Source organism: Grammomys surdaster, unplaced genomic scaffold, assembly GCF_004785775.1.
Source record: "Grammomys surdaster isolate TR1022 unplaced genomic scaffold, NIH_TR_1.0 191, whole genome shotgun sequence".
In the NCBI taxonomy this organism is placed as follows: domain Eukaryota; kingdom Metazoa; phylum Chordata; class Mammalia; order Rodentia; family Muridae; genus Grammomys; species Grammomys surdaster.
The window spans coordinates 14,862,147-14,875,782 of NW_021604636.1; positions in this window are offsets into that span (position 1 = coordinate 14,862,147).

Sequence of the window (13,636 nt, forward strand, 5' to 3'; positions counted from 1 at the left end):
TGTTCTTTCTAGCAGGGGTGAGTGTATAGAGTTTCAGGAATGGTCAGAGTCAAAGCTGAATGTATTCTGCATTTGTAGTTACAGCTTCCAGATGCTGTGAAAGGGCCCAGCACCCAACTACAAACAAGAACCATCAAGGCAAGCTGAGAAGAAGATACTGACAGAAAGGCAAAGACTCTTGCTCTACCTTTGAGATAATACTCTTTCCATTTTAGGTTTTCCCTTGGATATACAAGTTGCTTACTGACCCAGTGCAGAATTCTTGCAGAGGAAATGGAGTTTTTAGGGTGGCAACACTGTTATTGTGCACATACACACATATATAAACAAGGGCTGGGGAAAAATCCTGAGAAACAATCTAACCTGAAGCTTTTCTTGTTTTCTTGGCTTTGCAAACTCCAGATGGAAGACACAGTAAGCTTCAATATGGTAAGGCATTAAGGAAAGGAAAGGGCCAGACAACAATTTTGTTTGAGTTCTACCAAATCAATCCACTAGTATCCCTAAATAAATGTTTATAAAGCCACTTGAGTGGTATATACGGAAGTGCTATGCCCTGAAAATCTTCCAGTCCTATTTCTATTCCTCTTGAGGCCTCCAGAGCATTCTCAAAATTGACTACGGTCAGAGCAGCTTACTGCATTTTCTAATTCAAGAGCAACATTGCTCTGTTTGGGTGTATCAGATAAAACGAACCCATTGGAAAAGATGTTATAACAATTAACTGTTTGTTACATATTAAATCTTGTTTTTAATCTAAGACTTAGCACCTCATTAAGCTACTCAGTGCTCAGTTCCTATACATCACTTCTCAAATATCAGAATTACATTCAGATCTCAAGTTTGGGGATTAGACGACTTGATCAGCTACCAGGATATTCCTAAACAAGAAACCAGGGAGAAGTTGATGTTTTCTTTCTATAACACTGTTCCAGAAGACTATCATGGCAACCATTGCACAGCCACCCAGGTAGACTCCCACAGAAGAGCAAACACAGCCAGCTGAGAATGTGGGGGAGGAAATCCAAGCCAGACCGTGCACTTGGGCTTTGGAGAGAACAGTTGCCAAATTGAAAAGACTTTAACAGACTGCATACCAACTGCTTCATATTCCATCCACCACTTTAGCCTGGTACACATTCATGCATCTCATAGCCTCATTTCCAAACACACTATAATCCAGAAAACTACAGCCACATACTCACTATACAAAGCACAGCGCATCCCTTCTGTTTAGAAGGTCTGCAAATGAAGACCAGAGTCTGAGGTTCTACCATAAGAACTTTACCAGGATTGACACAGCTGCCTGGTAAAGGGAGGATCTCAGATATATAGGACACACCATGGTACACTAACTAAGCATCACCAGGGGGAGAGGAGGAGTGCACCTAACATTCAGCAGCTTCTGCCTGGCCAGAAAGTGTCTTCACAGTTCAGCTGTAATTCTGTGATGCTGGAATTACGAGGCTTGTGGCATTTTTTTTAATTGATTTTTATTTTATGTGCATTGGTGCTTTGCCTGCATGTATCTCTGTGTGAGGGTGCCAGACTCCTGGAACTGGAGTTACAGATAGTCGTGAGCTGCCATGTGGGTGCTAGGAATTCAACTCTGTTCTGTAGAAGAGCAACCATGCTCTTAAACACTGAGCCCCCCAGTGTGTGATAACTTTTGATAACTTTTTCTAGGGCTGCTTTCTTCAGTATTAGAACAACTGCTTGAGTAGCCACAATTGGCCACACAGAAAGAACATATAAAGAGAAGGAGTGAGTGATAGGCATAAGTCAGTACTGGAAAACCAAAAAACCCAAACCTCAGAATACACTTGCTTAAATAAAACCTTTATTATAAACAGAACAAAACAAAACATGGAGACAGGTGCAAGCTGCAAGGTGGTTCTAGCCTTTGAATGCCAGTGAACTGTGTTGGGGAGAAACTCATCTAAAACCATGAAGTAACAGGGTAGATTAGTGCTATTTGTAAAAGTGCTTTATAAACTAGAGTATTGTTTTTCTAAAGTTGAGTGACTTTCTTCAAGTTATGTCAACTTCCAGAGACTGTTAGCCAAGTACAACAAATATCACACACACATATATACACACAGGCACACATATAGACATACAGATACACACACACACACACACACACACCTAAAACAGATCTTCTTAGGCCAACTTAATTAATTAGTTATGTGGCTATGGCAGTGTGGGTTTGTTTCTGGCCTCTCTACTTTAATCTAGTGCCAATACCATATCATATTTGTTGCTATAGATCTGTAGTATAATTTGAAGTCAGGTATAGTGATACCCTCAGCATTATCCGTTTAAGCAAGGAAAAACAAACTACCAAGAGACTAATTTATTAAGACCACTTATTAAATTTTGCAAAATTAAAAAGTTAAGATAGATACATTCTGCCTGTGGTTTTCCTGGTCACATGGTATAAGCCTGGTACTAATTGAATATGGATGTATTTTTTGACTGGCTATTTCTCAGAAATAATGTATAACTCAGTCAGTCTTCCAGAACACAAAATTGTTATTATTCATAATTGGCACATATTTTTGGCAAAGGGCCATATGGTAAATATTTGGGGGGTTGGGACCATATGGTCTCTGTCAGCACTATTAAGTGTTCCCCACTGCAGTGGGAAAGCAGCCGTAGACAATTTGTAAAGTCGGCACCAGTGGATTCCAATAAACCCTTATTTACAAAATGCTTAAGCTGGCTGGACTTGGCCTGTGAAGACATAGTTTGCTGCCCTCCACTATCTGGGCCCAGAGTGTGAGAGGTCTGATCTCAGTGAGTTCTGGAAAGCATTTGGTTTCCAAATGAGCCAGCCATACAAGGGTCGAAGAAGAAGTCTTCACCTCTATCTTTAGAAATTCGGAATATTTTAAGTACTTCAGGATTCTACAAGGGCTCCTCTGGAAAGTTTCTCATATCTCTGTATATGAGAGACCTTTCCAAACTCATTCTCTTACCAACTTCCTATTTTGTTCATTTAGGATAATGGTACCATTGAACACAGTGTCATTTTCTGCATCCTTACCAACACCATCTTACAAAACAAACCTGAACCCCATTTGATCTGGCAATATAATTGGCTAAGAATGTGCATTTTCAGTTTAACCTCATTGTGAGATTAAATACAATAAATATTACCCAGTACAATACATCTTGAGACATATGGCTTGGGCTCAGGAGTGTGTGTGTGTGTGTGTGTGTGTGTGTGTGTGTGTGTGTGTGTGCGTGTGTGTAAAACAGAAAACAATGCCATCTGTCTAAACAGTAGGCATGGTGCCAGATGCCAATCTGACTAAGCCTGACATACAAGTGAATAGAGTGAACTTCAGCCTCCACTTCCTCCTCCTCCAAGAATCTATTAAAAGACTGAAAGAGCTGTTTAGCAGCAGGGAGTGGGACACGATGCTGAAGTGCACATTCTCCAACAACAGGAGTAACAGCTGCCAGAGCCAAGTCAGTAACAGTTGTCCACTATGGCTTTGCCCCAGCTCATCCCAGCACTCAGCAAAGGAACCTCTCCGGACTTCCAGGATGTGGATGCTAGGACAGGAAGTGAAACAAAGCGTATATTATAGAAGCATGGGTGACAGCTGTGGGGATGTGGAAATGGCCTTTGTCAGTCTAAAGGCAGAGAGACTGAGATGAGAGAACGTAAGCCCATGAGTAGTGATCTCTTCTCCATTATGCCTCTTATGTGAAATTTAGGGAAATGAATGAGGACACGGAGAATTAGCTTTGGATGTCATTACAGAAGATGAAAAACTCCTGGGGACTCAGGTTTTTCAATTAGTCCTTGTGTTCTCCATATAGGAACTAGAGGAATTATCAAAGTGTGGAATATTTTTACATTGCATATTATCAGAGTACCTTTACAACATAAAGATCTATTAGAATAACAACTACCCATGTGTCTACCAAGCAAACCCATTGACTAATAACATGTCTTCCATTTTTAAAGAGATAAACAAAATATTAAAGAAATAAAATCTAACAGACAGGTTAGAAAGATCCCCTAATTTCCCTTAGTCTGCTCCCAGAGGAAACTACAGTAATTTCTAAACTTGGTATGCATTTTTAAGATCATAATATCTTCATATATGCAAAAAATACAGAAAAATAGAGAGAATCTTTCCATATATACAACTATATATGCATATATACCTCTTATATATATTTATTATATTTATTTATTATTTATATATATGCATATATATATGTAATACAGGCACAGTAAATTTAATATGTAGTTTTCCAGTTTTTGCAACCCTAGGGTCATTATTTTTTGTATTTTCCATTCTACAAAAGTTGATTTTACTGTATTAAATTCTCCTATGGTTTGTACAATTTTGCTCTTAAAATTTCTTTCAATACCATGAGGGCACATAACATTTTCTAATACAAATTACGCAGTCCTAATTTACTTCCCTCCATTGTCTGGCACTGGTTTCCGTGGCGCCACGTTGGCGAGGTTTACATGATGTTGTGACTATCTGTCCTACCCATTTCCCCACTGTCCTCGAGAGCCAAGCCATGATCTCCAGAGCATCCCCTCTGAAACACCAGCTCTTCTACTAAGAAGGACCAAGTGGCCTAGGGCACTTTCTGGGGAGGCTCCTGCTGGGCTGAGAAAGGCTCCTGTGAATTTACCGGTAGTCTAAACACTGGAGGCAACCTTGTCTCCTCTTCAGCGGCTGTGATTTGTGATGATCAGATCTCAAAAAGAACTCTGTGAGTCAAGATCTACTTGAGATTCTAAGTGGCTTAGTCATTCCAAACTCATGATCCCGTCATGTGCTCCGACCTGTGGAACAGGTCAGGGCACACCCGAGATGGGGTACATGACTGGCAGTCCTGCACACCCTATAGCCCACCGTCAAATAAATGTCACAGACTCCAGGTTTGAGCAACAGACTGAGCCGACCTGCAATAGGCACTTTTTATCACATAAGAGTGTTTGGATCTGTTTCCTGCAAACTATGAGGGGCTTGCATTATAAACCTCACATATTGTTAAAAGAGTTTTGTTTCAAAAAAAAAAAGTAATACTGAAATTAAACCAATACAGCTTTCTGGACATTTTTAAAAATGGCACAGATCCAGACTGAGATTAGGAAAAAGTAAATAACTACCCTCACTATTTTAATTAGTCATAACAACAACAAATCAACTATTTCAAGAAAAATTTCACAGTCATCCCAATGCTGAAGAGTTCTGCTAATCGAAATAGCCCAGGAATGCTAACAAAGGGCAAGGGAAACAGTACATCAGACGCTCAGACCTGGATCTGCGTTGCTGGTTGTCTTTGCTCTTCCATTTCCCAAGGCTGCTTTTTCAAGCACTTAGAACTTTTGCTCTAAATAGAGGTTTTCAGAGAGCAGTTTTAGCTCAGTGTAAGTCCAGACTGGAAATACAAAGCATCTGTGAACTTAGCCATATGGCCTAGACTCTTACATCCATATAATCCCTGCTCAGAACTTTGTCTGCCCACCATCATGCAGCATCTCAGCTGAGTGGGTCAGATCCCAGTGGATTATTGGGGGATGACATGCAACAGTACTAACAACAGAGTACTAACAACAGGGTACCCCCACGGTTACCAGTGACAACTCATGAGCTTGTAATTCACATGACCTTGCAAATAGTGATCTTTCTGCTGACCGAGGAATGAGTGCTTCCACTAAATAATAAAAACAAACAAACAAACAAGGTAACAAATTGGCCTGCTATTTGAGATAATATATTCAGAAATATATGATTTTAGAGTTTGGGAATTTTTCCAACTGTGGATAGTGCACTGAGCTTCCATCAGTGGATGTTTTTGAGATATGATAGCTACTTTGTGGAGAGGAAGAAATGTAACGAGACACCACCTCTTGGGTTACTATGCTGCTAACAGAGCTCTTCTGACACACCATTTCATGCCCAGAGCAATTATATGCATCTTGCATTTGATTTTGTTCTGAAGATGCTTCCCAAAGGATCCCACTGCCAAGAGACTGCAAGACCAAAACCACTTGCATCCTCTGTGTCCCATGGGAGACCTGACGCCAGGTCTGTTCCAAGACAGTCCTTTCTACTGTGGAAACCTAAGTGCTACCAAATCTCACCAAGGTTGTTTTCTTGTCTATAACACAGGGACAATGCTCTTTTCTATTCATTTAAAAGAACTACAGTGGGAAACAAACTGTATTATGCCGTGTATACAAAAGATATTGTTATTATGTTACACCTGCATCCGTTTGCCTCAAAGCTTGCATGACCTCAGACAATGCAGAGGGCATTTTGGTCCTCCACTGGGAGCTCATCAGAGCTTCTAGTAAGGTGACCAAAAGGGATTTGGTCCTCTCCTACTGAACTTTCTCAGCTGTCAACTATCCCTGTTTTGTTTTTTAAATTTTCAGCTGATCTCTGAGCACATTACATTCTCATATTATACAAACTTTATGTGACATTTCCTTTCAAGCACATTGGGATAAAATAAATGAACATCTTTTTTCCATCTTTGGACCTCAGAATATACAATCCCATTAGTAAAACTACATAATATCACATAACTTATCATACTTCTGTGAAATACAGAAGCATATTTAGATGGGTAGTTATTGTCATTTCATTATACTCTTTTATGGACTTTATTAAGAATCCAAAATAATCTTCATTGGAGAACTCTTGAGAGTTGTCTGAAAACCATGTCCCAAAGGGCATTATTGTGCTAGTAATTTAGTTAAAATGAATACCCTCTCAGGATCCTACCTATATTACGATCAGTAAGTAATATCAAAGGACAAACGGAACATGGTCCTGGTTCTCAATACAGCATGGCAGAGAGATTACAGGACACTTGTAGTTATTTTATATTAATTCTGTACATCGATATCAAATGCAAATATGTACATATGTATGTGTTACCAGATTTCATGTCAAATACATATAAAATATATGTGTATATATAATTATATACAATATATTTATATATGTATATGTGTGTGTACATGTATGTATTAGAGAAAAGCAAATACAACCTAGCTTACAACTTTTATCAGAAGGATATCTATGAAAGTAATCTGGTCTGTGTAGTGCATTACATGATCACAGTTTTACTTTGAAGGCCAGAAAATATTGTACAGAAGAAGATATATGTCTCTTTAGTTAGAGATGAATCTCTCAGCATCAACAACTCCAGATACTACTGTATATTTATTAACAAATCAAATATGATTTGTTGACAGGATATATTTAATTTTTATTTTATTGGTTAATAATGTTTAGCTTTAAACGCTAAAAGAGATTGGTCCGAAGAAATAGCCGAATTGCCTTTAAGGTCATAGTTTTTCTTACAAGGGAGATTTCTTGCTAAGCCCCATTAAATATAAAATTTTAAAAGTCAGACTGCATTGATGACACATACATAATAAAAACTAGGAAGATATAAATGGATGGATATGTATATAATTTCAGTGTTCAGTTTGTTTGTTTGCTTGTTTGTTTTTCATTTCATATCTGGCACCCTCACTTTCTAAGGCAGGTCTTTGTCTTTAGGTTTTATTGCTTCTCAGATTTCTGAGAGGAGATAAATTGAATATTAGACCATGTTCTTAATACTGTGGCTGGCTGTTTTCCAATGGTCTTTGCTGCAGAATTGTATTTGTTACATCTTTTGGTCTTGCATAGAGTAGTGATCAGCCTGTAAGACTCTCCTGTCTAAGTGCAACACTCCATATCAAACAAAACTGGCAAAAACAGAAGGTTAGCTGGTTTCCTGGATAGGTCAAAGCACGTGTGCTGCCAATAAAGCTGTAGTCTTTAACAGCTGGGATGAGGGGCTGTTGAGAGGGCTCACTGGTTACGAGCACAGTCTGATCCTCCAGAGGACTCTTGTTTAGGTCTGGGTACCCACATGATAACTAACCATAGCCTGCAACTCTAGTTCCCAGGGATCTGATCCCTCTTCTTACATCTGTGGGCATTGCACTTATGTTTGGCACAGATTTACATGCCAGCAAAGAACACATTCATGTAAAATGAATACATAAATTGTTTTAAAGAAAGACCGGAGGGAGCAAAAGCCAGCAGGAACACATTAAGCCGTACTACTAAACTAAATTAGAGATTTTGAAAATCTCCACTGGTCTTCATTCTGGTTAAAGGATGACTCATTGGTAAAGAACTTGATGAGTTTTTAAAACTTCACCTTGGCAGACATTCTAAATTCTCCCCTGGACTGCTTTGTATACATATTTAGCCCTTGTAACTAACATCCTTTATTTGAATTTTGAGATTTCAAAACATTGTCTTTCCAGTCTGAGTGCTAAGTTTTGAATTCTGTTCAGACGTTCCATTTCTCGTTGTCATTTATAATGCATTTTATGTCAGTCCTTGAGATTAAATTTGGAGTCTGAAAACAAGTGTGATCAGAACTTACCTGTGGGTTTTCGAGAGAGCTGAGTAATTTGAACTTGGTTGTGAGGGCTGAGATGAAGGGTACATGGTGGATGGGGTGAGAGAGAAAGGACTCCTCACAAGTATTAGTGAGTAACCTAGGCTTTTTCTTCCCCAATAGAGTTATGTTTAATACAGAGACACAGTTGTCACTATTAATTTCTCTTTATGAGGCATTCCAACGATGTTGTAGTTTAAAAATAATAACCAGCACTGTTATTCTCAGGTACGTGAGCAGTAAAGCTGACATTTCAGCCTTCTGGCTATTGCTCAAGACGTTACCTAATACATTACCTCATACTGATGACTAGAGAAAAACATTTTCAAAAGCACAGTCATAAAGTGCTTTGATAAAGCCACCCTAGGTCTGGTGGCCAAATGTAGATGCCAAAACCTCCTAAAGTGAGTTAAGGGGTGGTGGCTGTCTCTGCCCACTCTCAGTGGGAACATTCTTCCCTTTCAAGAATCTATTCTACATTGGAACAGAACTGCTGGCCTTTACAACATATGACATAAATTGTGACAATTTATCTTTTCCAGAAGCGGGAGGGGGCAGCCTATGAGTAGCCATAACATACAAGACCCTGTCTTCCTCTTCATATCTATGCTCGAGAAAAATTATAAGCCAATAAAAGTTTGCCTGTCGTGTTCTTATCCCTTAGGAGACAGAGTTGGGACACATGAGCCCAGCAAGCAGTGACTTAACAAGAAAGACTCCACTATGACACTACGCATTGCTTGCAACCCTGCCAGAACCTGATAGAAATGCCCCAGGAGGGGGCGAAGTAAGTGCCTGTAGCCAGCAATAGGTGACTGCAGTGCTCATTTTCCATTTTTACTTAGTGAGGAAAAACTGTATCTTCCTTATTCCCAAGGCATCATCACCTCAATTGGCTCAGCTTTCTCCCCTTCTTATTCCATATGTTACACATCTGTCCTTGCCATTTTCTATCCAGATTTCCAGAAACATCCTCCAAGATGGTAGATCTTGACTCTAGTTGCATATTAGAATTAAATAAAGAGGTTTAAAAATAGCCCCAGCACTCACCTCTCACTGTCTGGCATTCTCAATTCAAATAGCCAAGGCTTTCGTGAGCAAAATACTCACCAGCTAATTCTCATACGCATGCAAGGTTAACAACACTGACATGTGAAGTTCAGCAGTTTCTGAACAAATAATAAGTAGCTAGTAATGTTTCTGAGTCAGGGAGTGTTTGAGAAAGATAAAGCTGGTGACATTTTGCAGAATGCAAGGGAAAAGAATGAGGCTGCATGCATAGCCCAAGGGCTCATCCGTTCCATCCATATTCAAAGGCTGATCATTCATGGTAGCTGGAGGGTCATGGGAGGTATAATGACTCTGTTCACAACCACAGTTTAAACTCTATTAAATATTATGTTTAAATGCCATCTTAAATTGTCTTCTATGGTAAATTGTGAAGCTCACAGGCATTGGTGGCAGAGGAGCATCTATAATGGGCATTTATTTACAACCACAGTGGATTCAGATTAGCTTTCCTACAGAGTCAGGAGACAGAGATAGAGAGAGGCCAACAAGCTCCTTCTTCCTTGTTTGTTTTCCAGATTGGCGATAGGAGAACATAAAGAGTAATTTCCATGATTTCCATGTGGGCCCAGGGCTGCGAGGGACACAGGAATCTCCACCTTGCAAGGGGGGCTCTCATCAGAAGCGGGAGAGCTGGGGAAGTCAGACTACAGTGATGCCTTTAAACAGAAATGCAGCCACACTTCAGCTTGCTCTCTCCTGCACAGTGCAAGAAGTTAAGGAGAAAGACATGATTCCAATTTGGCAGTTAAATGCTAGGAATACGTAAGAATTCATTTAATCTCTAACTTGTTCTCTGAGAAGATTCTTAGGAGGTTAAAATTCGGTATCGTAAAATGATATAAAAGGGGAGGCAGAGTTCTATATGCACCCACCACTTCCAAAATCCCAAACATTCTCATCACCCGATACACTAATTATTTTTTCCATCTACTACCCTGCTTAATTGCTGCACTGCACTAAATAAAATACAAAGTGCATCAAAAAAAGAGAATAAATCCTGATATAGTCTTGAGAAGCAAATATTTAGTAGGTGGCCTGATCATTTTCCTACTGAAAAATACAATTTTTTTTTCTGGTTTTGAAATACCAACCTAAGGAGGAGCAAGCAGAATGGCTCTTTTGTCTTACGGCTATCAGGTGCCTGGATGTGATAGAGCCCCAGAGATGGGCTTGAAGTGAGTACAAACTCTTTGTAGCAGGAGCGTCATGAAAGAAATGGAGGAAGACTGGATGTAGGGAACACTTGAAGTGTTGTGTGCCTCGTCCAATGCAGGATGGATAAAAAGTTAAAAAAAAAATATTTCAGGCTATCACAGAATATCACAGAGAATGAGTTACTCGCTGAAGAATTTGGATCCTATCTGGCAGACAATGAGCAGCTACCAGACATTTTTAAGCAACAAAGAATGTGGAAAATGAAGAATCTGATGGGTTGGCTAGGAAAGAGCAAGATTAACCCCTTATAGCTATTCCAGCTACTCAGAGTGGACTGGCACGTTAGAGTATATATTAAAGAGAATGCCCAAGTAAGGCTTCCTGCAGGCAAGCTAGTGCAGCCTTAAAGGCAGCAGGGCTTCAGGCACCTCACACTGCATCTTTTGTCTAATTCGTTGCTTCCTTTTCAAGCATCAGTTTAAATAATAGGCCACAGCATGGGATTTAGAAATCATCCCCCAGTGGTAGCTCCTCAAGGGACTCCAGTGAAGTCATAGTTGTCTCCTGAGTAGGCTCTGCCTGACGTCACAGTATTGGAAATAATGGTGACTTTCACAACTGAGTAATAAATCACAGCCTACTATTGTCATTAATAGAAGAGGTATCTTCAAAAAATTCTCTACAACATAAAGCATATAGATTTGCTCCATAATTCACATTATCTTCATTTGGTAAAATTTACTGAGAGTCTACTGTGTGTTGCTTGTTATGTCAAACTCATTCCTGGGGGTTTCACCATGGTGTGAGCATCAAGTCAGCTGTTCTATTTCTCTACCCTGCCAATGACAGGAATGTCACACACAGGCTCCTACTTTTGCCCATGTGTTTCTGGAATATTCTTCCCTTCAGCCTGGTCACCAACCTACCTGGCACTGACCTGAAGTTAGTCTAGACATGCTTCCCACAGACAGAGCCTGTGCTGTTGATACATGCTTACCTTGAGACAACTTCTCTGATGTTCCTCTTGTGCATGGCCATTCGGGTTCAATTTTACCCCATTTAAGTTGGTCATGTTCTGGTCGGAAACTTCTAGTACAAAAGGTAGGTGTGTCACCTTTTCTTTCGGTAACACACCTCATAGCCAACATTACCTTCTAGGGATGGCTTGCATGTGTGGAGGATGCAAAAGGTCTCCTACGTGTGGAAGATGAACCGTCATTTTAACCTTCTAGATGAAATTACAACCAATGAGCAATGCTATCTGCCTATTTTCACAACTGTCTGTCTCATGAGACCTAGCCCTGTCAGAATCCCACTCAAGAGTCCTCCTTCCCTAGATTAGGACACTTTCTCTGTGCCCTTCCAAACTGAAAATATATGCTTGGGTTGGGTAGAAGAGAGCCAACAGGAGCTTAGCTCCAGCAGACAGAGTCCAGATATGCTTGGAGACAAAGGCTTAGAGCCACCATGATACTCCTGTGAGACTTTTTAGGATGGAAGAGGAGAGACTGTGGCAAAGATTCCTTTGCTGTGAAAGGCAGAGTGTTCTCTCTCTCTCTCTCTCTCTCTCTCTCTCTCTCTCTCTCTCTCTCTCTCTCTCTCCTGCAGCTCCATGGACTAACCAGTGCTTTTTTTTTTCTTTTTTTGAACATGAAATGCTTTTTTATAGCATGTTTTACAAGGGGAGGGGGTAAGAGGGTCCAGGTGGTGGAAAAGTACAAAATCTTCTTGGCCTGTGCCTTGAAACATGTCATGGTCTATATGGTACACTGCCTTGAATTATGATCTACCTGCAGTTCTTCAGAAGATATGGTACACTGCTTGAGTTATGGTCTCCCTGCTATTCTTAAGAAGACATGGTACTCTGCTTTGAGTCTATCTGCAGTTGCTAAGCAGGATCTTGCAGTTGCCAAGCTTCAGAGGACATTGTGCAGGTGGGGAAAGGTAGGGGGTAAGGGTAAGGGCGAGGGTCCTGGCTTCTGGCATCTCCCCCTTCTCTGTTTAGTTAGAGAAGGCGTCTTATGTTCAATCCCAACTATGTGAGTTTTGAATTTGGATGTCTAATTATGGGGGGTCTTAGACAAGTTCACAACCCCAAAACACTGATGTGAGACGAGTCACATCGATGGTCGAAGGCTTTAGGCTGTCGACGATGGGCAACGTCAAGGGACTCTGATGTGGGTGAAAGGAGGGTGAGAGCCCTGTCTTAGGCCATGTAGGCTGCACCCACTCCCAGCACCACGCACTCCTTTTCGGCTGCATTGGGTGGGCCCCTGGGAAGTGGACCTACAATAATCCCGTCATTGGGCTAACTCACAGCCATCCTAGTCTCTTGTAAATGTTCAAGTTACCAACCATTTGTCAGTTTGGGGTGTAATATTGTCATAAAGGAAGGCTCCCCAATGTTAGCGGCCATATCAAGGGTGGCCTTGGTTTAGGAAAAAGCCAATTTTTGTTGTGGTGATCAAGAGGCCAAGCTCTCTAGCGAGAGAAATGAGGGCAAAGCCATAACCAGTGCTTTTGATTGATCTTGAGTTCCTCGCAGAATGTCCACTGGGTGCTTCGCTTGTGTATGGCACATGCCGAGATAAGTTAGAGAGGGTTGGTTTTATTAGGGTTATATTCCTGTAACAGCGTTTTAAAGAGTACTTTAATGACGCTGTTTAGTTTTATTAAAGAATTTTCTCTTTGTGGTTGTAAATAATGGAGAAGAACTTGTTGACCTTTTTCTCAGATAACAAAGGGTCTGTTGGAATCTTGGCAACTCAATTCCAACCATGTAGACCCAACCAAAGTAAACTGCCCAAGAGGAAAACAAGCAGCTTTCTAGTCAGTTGTAAATGTGGAGGCCAGCCTGCAACAGTGCATGAACTAGTTCAAGGAAAACACATTTAGGGTTAGGATCATAGCTCAGTATCAAGAGTTTACCTAGAGAGGACGAGGTTCTGAG